This window comes from Astatotilapia calliptera, chromosome 11 (genome assembly GCF_964374335.1).
Source record: "Astatotilapia calliptera chromosome 11, fAstCal68.1, whole genome shotgun sequence".
Taxonomy (NCBI): domain Eukaryota; kingdom Metazoa; phylum Chordata; class Actinopteri; order Cichliformes; family Cichlidae; genus Astatotilapia; species Astatotilapia calliptera.
The window spans coordinates 16,277,269-16,292,740 of record NC_137432.1 but is presented as its reverse complement, the minus strand read 5'-3'; the positions used below and the strand labels follow the sequence as shown (position 1 = coordinate 16,292,740).

At 40.7% G+C, this 15,472-nt stretch overlaps 1 long non-coding RNA gene across 1 annotated transcript in view; it reads left to right on the top strand.

Annotated features, from left to right (window-relative positions):
* LOC145431771 (uncharacterized) overlaps positions 1 to 6,719 on the top strand; it is a 60,162-nt gene extending 53,443 nt beyond the window's left edge. Inside the window, exon 3 of the long non-coding RNA XR_013912067.1 lies at positions 6,432 to 6,719. This is a non-coding gene — a long non-coding RNA (uncharacterized LOC145431771). The remainder of the gene's footprint in view (positions 1 to 6,431) is intronic.
* Positions 6,720 to 15,472: the final 8,753 nt, after the last annotated feature.

Genomic DNA, 15,472 nt, shown 5'->3' with positions numbered 1-15,472 from the left:
AGATACAAAGACAGACTGATTTATTGTCACCCCCTTCTCCCCATTGTGATGGGCGAATTCAGCAGCCAAGGCCTAAATTTGTTTACAATCTTTCAGTCTGCTTCGCACAGGAGGGTAATTTGATGAGAACCCAACTGTGTAGGCGATGATTTCTGTGTGGTCCGAACCATGTGGTCTGTTTTAGAAGATATGACAGGACATTTTTTTTTAAATCTGTTTACTTGTAACCGTTCCATCCTTTTCTCCCATTTTTCCTTTTTTAAAATACCATATGGGAGTTATCAAATTCCTGAACTGTTTTCTGTGCGGCATCTTCCAGCTGTCGACCCAGCCCTGAATTCAGAAACACAAGCAGTATTTGTTATGGGCGTGCTTTATGCTGTTTGCAAAGCCTCCACGCTCCTATTGTCGCTTCTGTCATCTGGGACATCTGCACTGTTTGAAGCAGGCGCTCTGTGGAATCATTTCACACTCATGTCCACAATGTTTTACAGCAATTTGCACACAATTCAAGACATTCCTGTCGTATAGTTAACCCTGCTCCCCTGTAAGGAAATGCATCATGGGTAGTTTCCCTTCTCTGTTGTTGAGCTATTTTTAGTTATGGCTTTCTAGCGCTATGGGGAAAGACCTTATAGTATACTTAATGAGAGCAACAGCTGTGAAATGACTTAGTGTCTCCCTCATGGTAAACAAACAGAAGCCAGGGGACAGAACCAGCCCTCTCTGCTCTATTTACTTTCTTATCTGAATTAGGCTTAAATATTTCCTTTTTGACAAAGGTTATATTTAGGGATGGATTACACGACCCTGAATCCTCTCTTTAGCTATGCTGCAATATACCTAGGCTGTTAAGGACTTTCCATGATGATTCACCTCTTTTCTTAGTGTATTTATAGCACCACTCTACATTTAACCATTAGTATTAATCTCTCTTCTAATATCATAAAAGTACTGTTCATTATCTTCATACTGAAAATAACAGTAATTTAAAAAAAAAAATCCAACAACTTGCAGCCAAAGTTCCTTGTTTTCTCTCCTTTTCTCCTCCCACGCCTTCCGGATACTTTTAGCTTGGGTTAATGTGTGTGAGTGTGTGCTGTAATTCAGGAAAAAGTGTTAATGATTAACCCTATGGCTTCCAATGCCTGCTTCACACGCAAGCTTTAAATGCAGCTATGGCTAGCATTGACACTGCACTGCAGGATCGAATTCATCATGCATGTTGGCTAACGCCGTCACTTGCGTGGTTACATTTTAGAAGACCCAGTTAAATGGCCCACTTGCATACATATGCTATATATAAATTTGACTCCCTTTCGCCTCGTGGACATCAAACACTCGCCACCTTTATCTTCACAGTGTTTTACACAGTGCACATGCAATATAGTCATTTCTCTTTGATTTCCCTGTTATGTGTTCAGTGTCTTTTCGATTAGAAAAACCTGCTGCTGTTGAAGTCCAGCATTTTTGTGTCTCCAAATCAGCAGATTAATAGTCTTTTCACACCCTATCCCAATGCGGGCTTTTCATCCCACTCAAAGCTGCATGAAATGATTATATTTAAACCTTATGCATACTCTAATGTGAGATTAATTATTGAGTTAAACATTTATTTTGTCAGTCCAGCGGGAACATGGAGCAGTGCTGCCTGATTTAATTGAATTTAACTTGTGTTCTATTGTTTTCTTTCATCTTTATGCCCTTGTTTGCTTTTGTTGCTGCCCTGAAATTTTAGCTCTTTGTCAAACACTTCAGCTCCATACACACTCACGTATGAGTATGCACACACATACACACATACACAGAGGTATTATTATGGAGGGCGGCTCTGACCTGTGAGGAGGAGGAGGAGACTGGCGGGGGGGACTTCTGTTGATCTACACAGCGTGACGTGTTTGACAGAGAACATAGGCTGCAAGAGAAAGTCAAAAATCTGGAGTGAAAGCGGAACGGAGAGAAGAAGATAGCTGTAGGGAAAAGCCGCCGTTAGTAAGCCGTGAGGTTCCAAAGTTCTTCTTGAACGCGTCTGAATCATGGAGTCCTTCTACTCGAGTAAAGGTACGCAAACGCAGTGAACAAACATGCAGCTGAAAGGAGAGAAAGGAGACAGGCAACAAAGCTAAGAGGTAACGTGATACAGGTGCAGGGCTGGCAAAAAGAGGATTTCAGTGGGTGGGACTGCACATGGGCAAAACTACAACAGTAGAAAATGTGTAACAGGTGTCTGTCTGCAAACATGTGAGAATGTATGGATCAAAGAGTGCAAAAACAAAAATATATAGTAATCAAGACTGTTAATCAATCTTCCATCTCCATATTTGCCAGTATTGGCTGTGTTGTGGGACTTTCATGTGCAAAAAGCTAAGGTGCGACAAGAATTACTCATAGAACAGACAAGGCAACAAGTATGCCACTGATTCAGTCAGAAATGCCTTTGAAAGCCTGAATTGGAGCAGTTAGGGTGGTGGTGGGTTGCAAAGTGGTCTGAAAAGGCTGCAGAAACTCTGTGCAAGCTGAGTTGTAATAGCATAGCCCATATGAGGTGTGCCAATAGGATGAACAGGTTGGGATCAGCTGAGCACACCTGGTTGAATGAGGTGTTGAGATCAACTGATCTGACACGATTGCTAACGGAGCTTGGCTCCTTGGCCTGCCAGAACCAATGCTATCCTCAATTCATTTTCAATGGTTTATAGCATGCTGTTTCTTACATGGGTGCATTGTAGCCAGTGCAGTTACCTGCTGAAATGCTAGAGCTGAATTTAGTGAGTTACTCATGTCACTGGACTTTACCTGTTGTACAGTAAGTGATGCACTAACACTTGCTAACCTCTGATCTTGTAACAGAGTGCTGAAGATGTATTAAGCTTTTAGAGTGTAATAAATGGATGCTGACTGTGGCCGTGTGCTCCTGCGGAGATTTACTGCTTTGTCCTTGCTAGCAGCTCCCTAATATGCTACTTTACGTCCCTGTTTCAGCAGCCCGAGCAGTATTTTACCCTCCGTGTGTGCAGTGTGCTGAGTGTGATGCTGCCGTGCTGCTGACTCTCAGTCGAGAACCCACAAAGGAGGGATTTTTCTTGCACTCAAAGGCCTTTTTACTGTCATAGTCTCAGGGATTACAGGCTAAAAACGTTCCCACTGAGCCTCCATCAGGCTACAGCATGATTCAAAGACCTCCCACAGAGTGTGAAGAAGTGGTGCACTATGTTGGTGCTTCTGAGTGTTTGGCAGAAGAACGTTTGCCTGTGTGGCGGTGAGCAGTTTTGCACTGGAGATTTGTAAAAGCCCAGGGCAGCTTTCTTAGGTTGTTTTCACTGATGGAAATGTGTGTTGGTGTGTTGTTTTTGGGCAGGGGTTGGTAGTAGCCACTATCAGCTGGTGTGCAATGGAGTATTATTAAATAGGTTTAAAGTTTCAGTCAGTGTCTTTGTGGGTTGTTTTAGTAACATAGTTAGATTTATTTAGTCAGTGAAAGCTTCTTGTGGAATTTCCCTAAAGTTGGATGATGTCATCGATGCTTCTGTCGTTGATCAGATCATTAGGCTTTCTTTAACCTGAAGTAATGAGGAAGACCTTGTGACAAACTGTCCAGCTGCAGTATGCAACACATGCAATCTTTTTCTGGAAACCAGTTTCTCGCTGTATTTGTTAGCAGATGAAGCTTGCTTAGTAACAAACACATGATTTTAGACTCTCTGTCTCTTTGAAAAGAGTTATTTTGGCCTTTATGATACAGTAGTATCTGGATAAGGGTAAAACCGAGCCTAGGGCGGTGATGTAGAAAGCTCCGCCCTGCTACGTTGGTCCTGCACTCGTTGAGCCGACCTGCAGGGGTGTTCAGTTTTTATTAGCGCATAATAGCAGTCTAGTCAGACAGCTTATGCTTAAAATGATGTATTACAGCAATAAAATATAGTTAGAACTTGGAGTCTAGGCACCAAACTCATCACTCACTTCAAATACGTCACTTGTAGAAAATGGGGAGTGATGAGTAAATATCTCCCTGGAGCTTACAGATGGAGCATGGGAGGCTTGGAAACATAGGCCTGCAGTCCTGGGTTGCACTGACATGTCTTAGGCAGAGATGGGAAAGTTTGCAGCTCAAATAGGCGGTGTGTTTGACACATGATGTTAGGCATGATTACCATTTGAACCAGCTTGTAGCCTTCACTGTATTTACAGTAACACTTATGATACACTCAGTGACGTAGCATGAAAGAATGAGAATCTCTAAACTTTGACCTACTGCCCTTACTTTACCTGTTGAAGTGTCCTTGAGAACATAAAGTAAGGTCTGGGATGATAATAAATTATCTGCTTTAATCTGTTAATTTGTTTGTACAATAAAAGGGTTCACCAGGCAGCAGCTAATGCAATATTTTGGAAAACACAGTGAATTAAAGCCACAAGTCTGGACTTCAGCCACATCTTGAGTGTTTAAATTACAATTTACTGTGGTGGTATCATCCTCCAGCTCTTCTAAGTGGACAGCGAGGCATTCCCAAGCCATCTGAGAGACATAATTTCACTAGGCTGTCCTGGGTCTGTACCCCAGGCTTCTTCCAAGCAGGACATTCCTAAAAGCCTCACCAAGGAGGCACCAAAGAGACCTACAATATTTTTCCTGAAATATTTCTGTGCAGTTTCTTGTCAGCAGACTGTCCATGCAGGAAATGTGACCAGAGGTTGCTCCAGAGGAAAGTCTGCCTGCTCTTGCAGGATGCTTCCTCTCATATCCTGTTGTTCTGTTGTCTTTGAATTTAGTTTCCTTCACTTTTGGTTTTGTGACTTCCTGTAAATGGATTTCCTGCTATAAAAAATCATCGAAAAACTTGTATCATGCACATCAACAAAATAGTGGTTCGCTCACACCATCGGTGTTACAGCAAACCTTTGTGTTTTTAACAGATAAATGATCAACTTAGTAATATTTCTGTTAGAATCTTTGATGGGTGCAGTTTACTGTTTTCTAATTTATGGATTAAGAAATTAAAAGAGACGATAATTCTGAAGTTAAAAGTTTTTTATTAACTGGAAAATGTCTATTTTCACAAAAAAGTATATCAAATGACAAAACCTTTTTTAATTTTCATCTCCTCTTGATTGCATGTCTCAGTAACGTCTTGTTTCTTGGAATGTAGTTCCTGAAGATAAAGCCATAAACCAAGTACAAAACGTGAATCCATAAAATCTTAAAATTTGCCATTAAAACTTTACTGCCCTCACCATTAACACAGTCATTTTTCACATCATGTCAAGCATTTACTGCAAATATTTGCCATAAACAGTTACGTTCAGCTGCTAGAAGCCATACCATAAGTTAGACAGGTCCAATTTTAGAGCAGGTTAGTTCTCGGTTCATCTGTGTCAAAGGGTGACGATTTAACGACCTTGTGGTTCCCCATGAGAAACACTAGCAGGGTGGCAAGTTGGTAGTCGGTACTTGTGCGTTACTTTTATAGACTGGAAACTGTAGTGGTGCTGCTGAGGAGAATGTCCTACTCAGTAGCAGGGCGATGTGGGTGGTAAAGATTGGGTGGGGGCAGAGTGGCGTGACATCAGAATAAAGGACAACTGTGGAGCTCGAGCCTTTGATCTGTCCTGTCCCTAAAGGCTGGAATACTTTCAAGCCAAGAGCGTTGGCCTGTATTTACTGTGAAATTTTAAACTTCACTTTATAACTTTGATGAATACAAAGGCAGAAAAGTTCTCTGAATATTTATTTAAGTGTAGAAAATACTAAAAAATAAAAGTTCAGTATAAAAGGTAGAAAAATAATAATAATTTGCATGGTATTATTACTCTTATTATTGCAAAAACATGTGGAGATGGTTTGACTGTAATGCAGTCTGTATCGTGTTTCATACGTTGAATGGTGTACAGGTGCTTTGGATGTGCAGATTACAATCATTATAGGAACCCTAAAACCAGTTTGGATGAGTCCTAATAACATGTGCCTTTGTCCTCTCTCTCTCCAGTAGATGGTGCTATTGCCCAGTAAACTTGAATTAGCCGCTCATTCCCAGTGAATGCTTTTTTATGAATTCTCTGAATCGGAATGGATGGGCTCAAGATGTTCCCTTTCTTTTGTGCAAAAAAGAAAGAAGGAACTCGCTTGCATAACAGTTGAAGCATGAGGATATAATTCAGCTCTTTGTCAGGCCGACTCTTGAAACAGAATGTTCCTGCATGTGGGACCGGTTAGTTTGAAGTCTTTGCAAGTGTCAGAGCGCACATTTACTTTTGGCATGCGCTGCTAATGCAGTCCACATGACAAACCAGTTCTTCTCCATCGTCTTTTTAACTGTCCTGTTTAAAGTTTGCCTTGTGCGTTTATTAGGGAGTTCAAATAAACTCGACTTTTCTATCCTATAGCATGTGCCTTACACAATTAACATTGCTTTTTGTTTCTCTTTGTTTTTCAGGTGAGTCCCATCTTCTCTTCTGTCTTCTGTCGTGCTGACTGATGATGGTCCAGAACACCTGGAGCTATGAACCAATAAGTACTCTGATTGCATCAATCCAGTTGTAGTGTTAGAGTGGAATAAAACACAGGAAATGCGTGCAGCTTGATATTGTAAGAACTATTTTCTGCTGACACATGAATAAAAGCTTCATGTTTTGTTGACTTAGTACAGAGTTGGAGCGCAGCTGGATACACACTTGTGCTTATATTACTTGTTTAGTGGTGTAATAAACTTTTACTCTTATTTTATGACAGATAATATTTTATCTTGAATCTTGAATCATCACTCTATGAATCACAAGGGTGGGGCCATTTCCTCTAAAGTATATTTGCAATGTTTAGCACAAGGTATGAGAAATGCATGCAGGGGTTGTAACACCTGGGTGTGACCTGTTCACGAGAAGGCCACCTCATCACATTGCTTCATTCTTTTTAGCTCAAAGTGTTCCATGGAAAGGATGAGCTGTATGTGAGGTGTATTGAAAGCCCACCGCCTGTTTCACACGATCTTTTAAGGAAATTTTGGAACTGCTGTGCCGCAGAGTGCTTGATAAAATCTCAACCTTCTGATCTTGATGAAGTGAATGTGTGGATGTGCGATTGGAGGCATGGGTGGGGGCAAACAATGCTTGTTCAGTTACTCCCGACATTACTCACAAAGCAAAAATGCCAAAAACGTGTGTCTGTGCTTGTGTGTGTGCTCAGCGAGTGTTGAGACAATAGCAAACTTGTGCTTCCACACTTCTTTCTGGTGATGTTTGGTAAGGGATCTCATTGTATTAGTAGAGATATGGCCCTCCTGTAACTTTTCAGTGGCCTCCAGTGCACGGCGGTTCACATTTCTTTACCCGAGGGGGAGTTATTACTGTTGCCACACCTCGCATAAAGGTCCTAAGATCCTGACAAAGCCGGTTGCATGATTGTTAAAGGTGATCCAACTGGTTTGTATTTCTCTCTTTCTCCAGTTCAGTTCATTTGATAGTCTAGTACGTCTAATTACCCTGCAGCACCTTTAGTTCAGCAAAGCAACGTTTACAAAAGGCTTCACCTTCACTACAAGATCACACTTTAAGTGCAGCGCATTGCTATTTGTGTTCAACTTGCACAAGTGGTCCCACATGTTTCTAAAAGTGCATTGATTGATTGATTAAACCACAGCAAACCTTTTAAAAGCTCATAGTGCGGTTCTGTTGCAAAGCCTGCATCGCGAGATTGGCTGCATAAATGTTAAGCAGCTCTTACAGTTGTCAGGGGAGTAACCTGATAGGCTGTTGGCTGTAGTTACTCTGCTGTTTGATTTCAATGTGGGACATACACCCTCAAGGACAAACTATCAGGATACTTTGTTTTGTTTTTTTAATGGTTACCTGTAATTGCTTCTTTGTAAATCGTTTCTAAATCACAGTTCTTTCACGCAGAAATGCACCAATGCTGGTTAACGAGTGCACAGCTAGAATAGCGCCTACTCATCTGGGTTTTATTATAATTTGGGGACGGGAAGCTTGCCTATTGTTTGGACTCCTGTTCTGTCTTTAAAGGCAGGAGGTTTAGTTTTAGATGTCACAATGGAAAACAGGATGCAGAACCACTCCAACCACTCCAAGCCTGCAGATGGAAAACAAGCAAGCAAAAAAAAAGAAAAAGCCATCTCCTGCAGGAGTGAAGACATGTGAATTTTGGGGTGGAGTGACTTGGCTCATGAAAAGCACGTATAGAGGAATTCTGGCTGATTACTAAAATTGGTATCAGCACTGGTAACCAATCAAATATGACCCTAGATTTTCACTAGCAGTGCATCTGTAGTTTCCAGCCTATTGTACTTTGAACTTGTGTGTCAGCTGATATTTTATTAATCCTGCAGCTGTGCAGCGCTGGGTGTGGTGTATTATTTCTCCTGTGGTTTTGTGCCTAGCCATTCTTATTGGGAATGCTGTGTGAAACAAAACAAGAACCATGGGCATAAGAGAACAATATAAAGTCATTAATTCGCATGTATTACCACACCCATAAAGTGAGGCGCCAAACCTGCACACGAAATAATTTCTTTTTTAATACCGTTGCCTTGTTGCAGGCACAGAGTTGGCTTTCATTCCTTGCAAGTTTTTATTGTGGCATTATAGTGTCTGGATTTGAGTTACTTCTTGTCCTTGCATTGTTGCATGTGAGGACATGTTGGATAGTTTATTACTCTGGGTAATTATACTCTACTGCCATAATACCAGACAACCAGAGCATTCCTAAGATTATGCAATTCTTGGGAAAAAAGAAAAACAAGAAAAACACTTGAACGAGCACTAAAATGTCCATCACCTGCTATGTTTTCTTTCATTTCATTTTCATTGATTGACTTCATGTCTGTTATGTTGCTGGGGCAGTGCTCTGTCTTGGAATGGCAGGATTTCAGGAAGAAAAGTATTATATATCGCTTCCCGTTCCCTCCGATAACCTGAAAAAAAGAGTTCAGACTCTCAGTAGTAATATATGTCAGGAAGAACAACAGCCTGAATCTAAAACTCCACACTGACCCTTAGCGCTACCTCTGCTGCAATTCTTTCCTACATTAATAAAGAGCCCTCTTGTGGGTACTTTGGCACACTGAAATCTAGTTTATGAAAGTCACGGAGATAATAGTGGTAATGAGTCACCACTGTGTCTGTAACTGGACTCTAAAGCTGTGGCAGAATGGGCCTTTTCTTTGCACACACACTAAATTTACTGCACGTCTTTCTTTTGTGAAAGAAAGACTCATGCAGTCATTTTAGTGTCTCTCTCTGCCCAGGGACGAAAGAATGCGACTGATTCATTCTGCCCGGATGGTGGTGGTGTGGCTTGTGTGTGTGTGTGTGTGTGTGTGTGTGTGTGTGTGTGTGTGAGGGCTCATATATATGGGTGTGCATGAGGAGTCACCTGTATTGTGTTTGTCTGTTTTATTCTGTGGGTCAGGATGCCTGACTAAAAATAAAGCCGAGGCTCTTCAGGTTACAATGCAAATCTGCACACTGTGACAGAGTCAGGAAGGCCAGAGTCGAGATCCTGTGACAGGTTTTGCTGTTTGATAGTTGGTTGCCCGTGGCAGCAGCAGCAGCAAGTCCATGTTCCCTGGGACCTCAGCCGTGGACAGCACATGGTGTTTGCCTAACCTGTGGGCTGTGTTGCCGCAGCAACCAAAGCCTGCATGGCCACTCCTATATGTGGTTAGCAGTTGCTGACTCATGAAGCAGATATTCATCTTTTTTTTCTCTCTCTGTCTCTCTTTGATAAAAATGTTACACATTGTTTGGAATGTCTTACAGATTTTCTCAGATACACCTTCTGTTGTTTGGTTGTTTTTCATATCATGAATGAGTTACAGTACAGTGGCTGTCTGTGCCTCTGATGGCACAAATGGACTTGCCCCTGCTGGCTGGCACTGCCAGTCCTGGCACTCCCTACAGCCATTTTATACCCTCACTCACCAGTTTGGAGCTCCATTTTGTGAAGGGCCAGCCTTTATTCAAATGCAGTTTCAAACTATTGGGTACTTACTGATGGATGTCATGACCACAAATCATCGTCAGCATATCGTTTTTTATGTAATTAGTGGTAGTTTTTTTGAATGAGCGGGCATTTAAATGTTGTCATAAAATAAAGAAAGTAATCAGAATCAGAAAGCATGACGTTGAAGATAAGGACAGGGCAGTAAAAAAGTATTTGGCATAGGTTCAGCTCACATTCAGGAAGAACTGGGAGCACAACACAAGCAGAATTGAAAACAAAATGTGTCTCTTAGTAGCACAGAAAGTTTCTCTCTTATTTTAGTGCATCTCTGCTCTCGTTTCTTCATCTTATGTCTGTCTTTGCTGTTTATTAATAACGCCAAGGAGCCCCTTCCAGCTTTTAACACCTTGTTATGCTACCTGACTAGCTAGCATTACCCACAATGCTCTTCAGATATGTAATTTTGGACATTTCTATTTTTTAGTATTACAGATTTTTTTGTTTTCTCGAGTGTGTGTGCTGTCATGTTTGCCTGGTTTATCCTTAGATTATTATTTTTTATCTTTTTATTTTTTCTTATTTTCTTTCTTTTATTGTCTGATGATTTTTTATTATCAGAGCTAAAAAGTATATACAGCTAGCCAATATTATTAAGTCAATAAATTTAAAGCCTACTTTTCGCACATTCACTGAAACAGTAGTATTTGGAAAATTTAGCATGAAAATGCCGCTACCATCCAGGACTACATGTATTTAAATGTATGTTATTTACTTCTGTTCATACAATACTCACATTCAGTTCAATTCAGTTTTGTTTACATAGCACCAAATCACAACAGTTGCATCAAGGCACTTTATATTGTAAGGTAAGGACCCTACGATAATACAGAGAAAACCCCAACAATCCCCCTATGACCAAGTGCTACAGCCCTCTGCCACGACCAGTTGGGGGTAAGACGGGAGACATACTGCGGAAGAGAGTCAGAGATGAACAATTCTTATACATACGTTCTTTTAAGCCACTTTTAATGTCTTGTTACTTATGAAAATGCAGTTTTAAAACTTGTTAAAGTTTGAAGCTAGTTAGCAAATAAAGCATCAAGCTAGCTAATGTTAGCTAGCTTGGTTAGTATCGTTAAATAAACACAGATACCTGCTAATTAGCGCTGAGTGACCTACAAATTAAACTAGAATTGCTGTCTCTAAAACTGGAGCCTATGGTTGGATTGTTTCAGTACGATTTTAATCAAACAGCAAGCCATGTTAAGTCAGAGCTCCTGTTCTGTGACTTGGATCAGCAGACATCTTGGTTTATGCAAACTGTAAGTCTTCTTAGAGGATGAGTTATGAGAAAACTTACAGTCATCATAAACGGGGCAAATGGAGTCACATACAATTGTCACAAATTCTTCCTATATTAAAAAAAAATTAAATAGTGTTGTATTGTAATAAGACAAATGTGTTGTTTAATGCATCATTGTGTGAACGTACTCCTTTACTGAAACCTTGTGTATTCTCTTTCAGTTCAGCAGCTTCATACTTTTGTGGTGGCCTTTAGGCCCATTGGAAACATGCCAGAAACAATAAAATCGTAAATGTATTATCTCTAGTCTCTTGAAATATGTACAGCAGTTGGCTGTTTGATAGCATTTCTCCTTTGGATTGCCCGTATCTGAATGCAGTTTTAAGATTAACATACTTCTTTTTAACAGTTAACAAAAGGCTTAATTGCTTGATGTCAACCAAAATATACAAGAGGTGAAGTAAGAGTTGTTGTTGGGTGTATTTCGGGTGCCTTGGTGTGCCTTTTACAGACTGACTTATAGTTCTTTGTATTCTGTCTCTGCATAGTTCTCTTGTCTATCCTTTTTCACCCTCCTGTGTACCCTTCATCTTAATGTCTGGGGCTGTAATTTGCTTGGTTTCTCGAACAAGGTATCCACTGTTCATCCCTCAGCTGGCTGATAATGGAATAAAGCGTGGGCGCCTACAGATGTATGGGACGTGTTGCAGGGTATCCGGGGCAGCAGAGAGGATGTGTCCAGTTTGGCAAGACCCTCAGATTTATAGTGTAGATGTTACTCTGCATTTATGGGACAGATGAAAAGATTTCCTTGTTCCCTTTTTTTCCCTCACAAACACCCTCCCTGCCCTGAAAGTAGCCCTCCACTCCCATTCATTCTCTTTCTTAGCCCCATATTGTATGCCATGTTGATCTGCTGGCCGGGCAGTGGGTCTCTATGTGAAAAGAAGGGAGTAGCAGTGTGGATTTGAGTGTGTGGCAAAAGCAGGAAGGTGTTTTGTTGGAGCCTCTGAGGCCTCTCTGTATGATAGATCAGATCAAAGCAGCATGGAGATAGGAGATCCTCTTGGAGATCGGTTCTGGCAGAGCCCAAAAAAAGGTAAGCGTTTATAATAAGTGCTTGAAGCTGAGAACAGAGGCAGCAAGTTAATGATTCTGTGCACTGGTTAGCATTAGGCTTATGTCATAAAGAGGTGTGGCTAAGTAAGCTAGACATCTTTTGTCAGATCTTCGAATCAGAACAGATAAATTGAAAGTTCTCACCCGGTTTGTGCAGCAATATTTAAACCTTTCTAGCTCCTAAATGGCGTAATACATCCTCTCCGTGCTGAGTCGGATCCCTGGCCGCTGTTTAGCTGAGCTGGCATACGCCTCTCACAAGAGAGAGAACAAGAGAGCTGAGAGCTGGTTCAAATTTTCTGTCCAGATCTCACGGCTGGAACTTATTTACAGCACAAAGATTTTTTTGTAATTGCTGGCTGTTTGCAGAATTTAACACAAAAGACTGATGTCTATTACATTTTTTTACATCAGACAGTCACAAAACATGCTCTACTTTTAGTGCAAATTTTATTGTTGCCGATTGAAACGAATGTGTCCTCTTCATCAGTCGTAGGGACTGTCTGCCAGATTGCTGCTTTTTTTTTTTTGCTTTCAGTCGACTCTCTTACCCCGTCATTGGCGGGCTGCTGTCCAAATTTGAGAGGCTGCCAGGGACATTGTAAGGTTGGGCAAATTAGGAACCTTCCACTAAGACGTGACAAAAAGCTTGTTAGAGTGAGAGTAAGCGGGGATGAACGGGACTTGGCAAAACTTTTTTGGGTGCTCCTGCTCTTTTTTGGCTGGTGAGGCGGGCGACAGGAGACACAATCTGTGACTTAATTTCTTTCCACTCTGGAAAAGGAAAAGTCAGTGTGATCCGAGACTGGTGGAACCTAAGACCCAAGCAATGCCTGTCATTTTTCTTACCTCAGACACTCATCACTTTATAGATTTTTCCATGTGCATTTACGTGTATGTTGGCAAGACAGAAGCCAAAACTTGGCTTTCCTTACTACGCTCTCACAGTAGTCTGTTGTTTTTTTAACTTGTGACGTCTCTGCAGGTTTTATTGGTCAAGCTTTTCTCAAGAATTTCTTTTTCTAGTTCTTTCTATTAGTTACTCATGCCATAATTTAAAAAAAAGGTTGTCTTACTACACGGTTGCTTTTAACAAGGCTTACTGAACACTAGAGATATTTATAAGTCAACAAAAGTTTGGATTGGCAGAGCAACAAGCAGCAGGTCCCATAGTGCCTTGATTTATTTCAGAACTTTGTCTATTGTTGTCAGTGCAACAAAGCAAACATTTTTCCTCCTCCACTTTGATTTCCCCCCTTTTTTAGTTCAGCTTATCCAAGAACAGTTGATTATTTATTTTTGCAGCAGAGTAGGCAATGCCAAAGACACCCCTCTCCTTCCATGCTCAGCAAACCCTAACACAAAGTGCTTCTTTGTATGGAGCAGTTCTGCGGTTTACTGACTTTTGTGGCTTTGTGTTTGCTTGTTCTGTTTACAATATAAAGAGTTTGGGGTTTTTCTCTTAGCCACCCCTCCAACTATATCTGGCTTTGCACAAGAGGCACAGTTCTCTTCAAGTCCTTAGTCTCATGCGCTCAAAGTTTTCAGCCACCCGCCGTCACCTCCAGGGGTTAATCCTTTCAGCCTCTCTCTTCTTGCATTTCAAAAGCTTGTTTGTCTGCCTGTTTAAGCACTAATTTTTGTTCAGGCTGACCCATCCAGAAATCAGTCAAGGTTGTTGCGAGGGTTATATTAGTGATGGGTTATATTAGTGATACGATTAAGGCTTCTTATGCCAGGTTCTCACAATAGTAAAGACAAATTTATGTATAGATTGGCTACATAATTTATTTATAGCTTTATTTTTGGGCATAGAAGTCATATATTATGAGTGAATATATGAATACATAAAAATTGGCCACTCATTGCTGAGTAGTTCGACAAAATCCTAGAAGTTTTCCCCCAAACTGGAGCACAGTTATCTGAAAAACGCTACGTCCAGATGAACTGAATCAACCTTTTGGGATAAGTTTAAAACGTTTATTTACTATTATTATTGGGGGTTTTTTTGTTTTGTTTTTTAAATTAACCATCATACAATTGTTATAAAAAGGAGTATTACAAAAATGTGAGTTTTAACAGGAGTGTTATTGGAGATTAACTCACTCTTTGAGCCAGCGAGTCCACATTAACTTCAGTTTTCAGTTCCAGATGTTTCTATCTGACGTATACAGATCCAAATGTAGCATTCTGCATGAATACATTCTCCCAGTGACGATTCTGGCACAGTGAATTTTCGCAGGTATGTGCTGAACGTTTGTCATCTTATTTTAGCATGTGAGCAAGCTAACGTTTAACAGTTGGAGCTAAATACAGATTATGTCCGCAGGTTATGTTGTTGGTCATAAACTAAAGAATCAAACTTGACTGTGACGGAAACCACTTGGCCAGCATCCTTCTATGTATTTGTGGAGGTAGCTCAAAAAGATAGGGCAAAATAATTCAGCTATGACCAAGTTCATTAATTGAATTACTCTAATTACTTAGAAGGCCTATAAATACACTGGCGGCAGTCGGAAACCTCCATATAAAGTTGTTCACAACAACCTCTAACTTTAGCAGATTCCTAGGTCGGGTGTTTGGGCTCTAACATGCACCAGTTATGTCAGGGGCCACAGCTGTCTCAGACTATGGAGTCACTTGCCTAACCACACACAGCTAAGAGGCAAGCTCCTCAAATAAAAACGGGCTTATCATCTGGATAAAAATGAGCTCTCATGCATCACAAAACAATTTGTCACAACTACAGAGACACAAGTCATAACTTAGGGTAGACTTAGGGCCACATTTTGATTTGTGCTTTTGTAACTTTTTACGTTTTCATCTGGCAACGCAGTCAGCTCAAATGCATCAGTGTGCTTTCATTACCAGCTTACAGTATTTTGGACTTTTTGTTTTACAGCCGGTTGTGGACTTTACCCTGAATCATAATAACGTGATAGTTGTCTCTGCTCAGTTTCAAATATAACATTTCATATGAAACAGTATGTGTGTTTTTTATTTGGAGGATCAGTCAATTTAACGAGTTATCTTTCCTGCTGCAGTTTAGAAGGTGTTTTTAGTTTTTTTAACTTATTGTAATGAGCGTTCTTACATTGGTG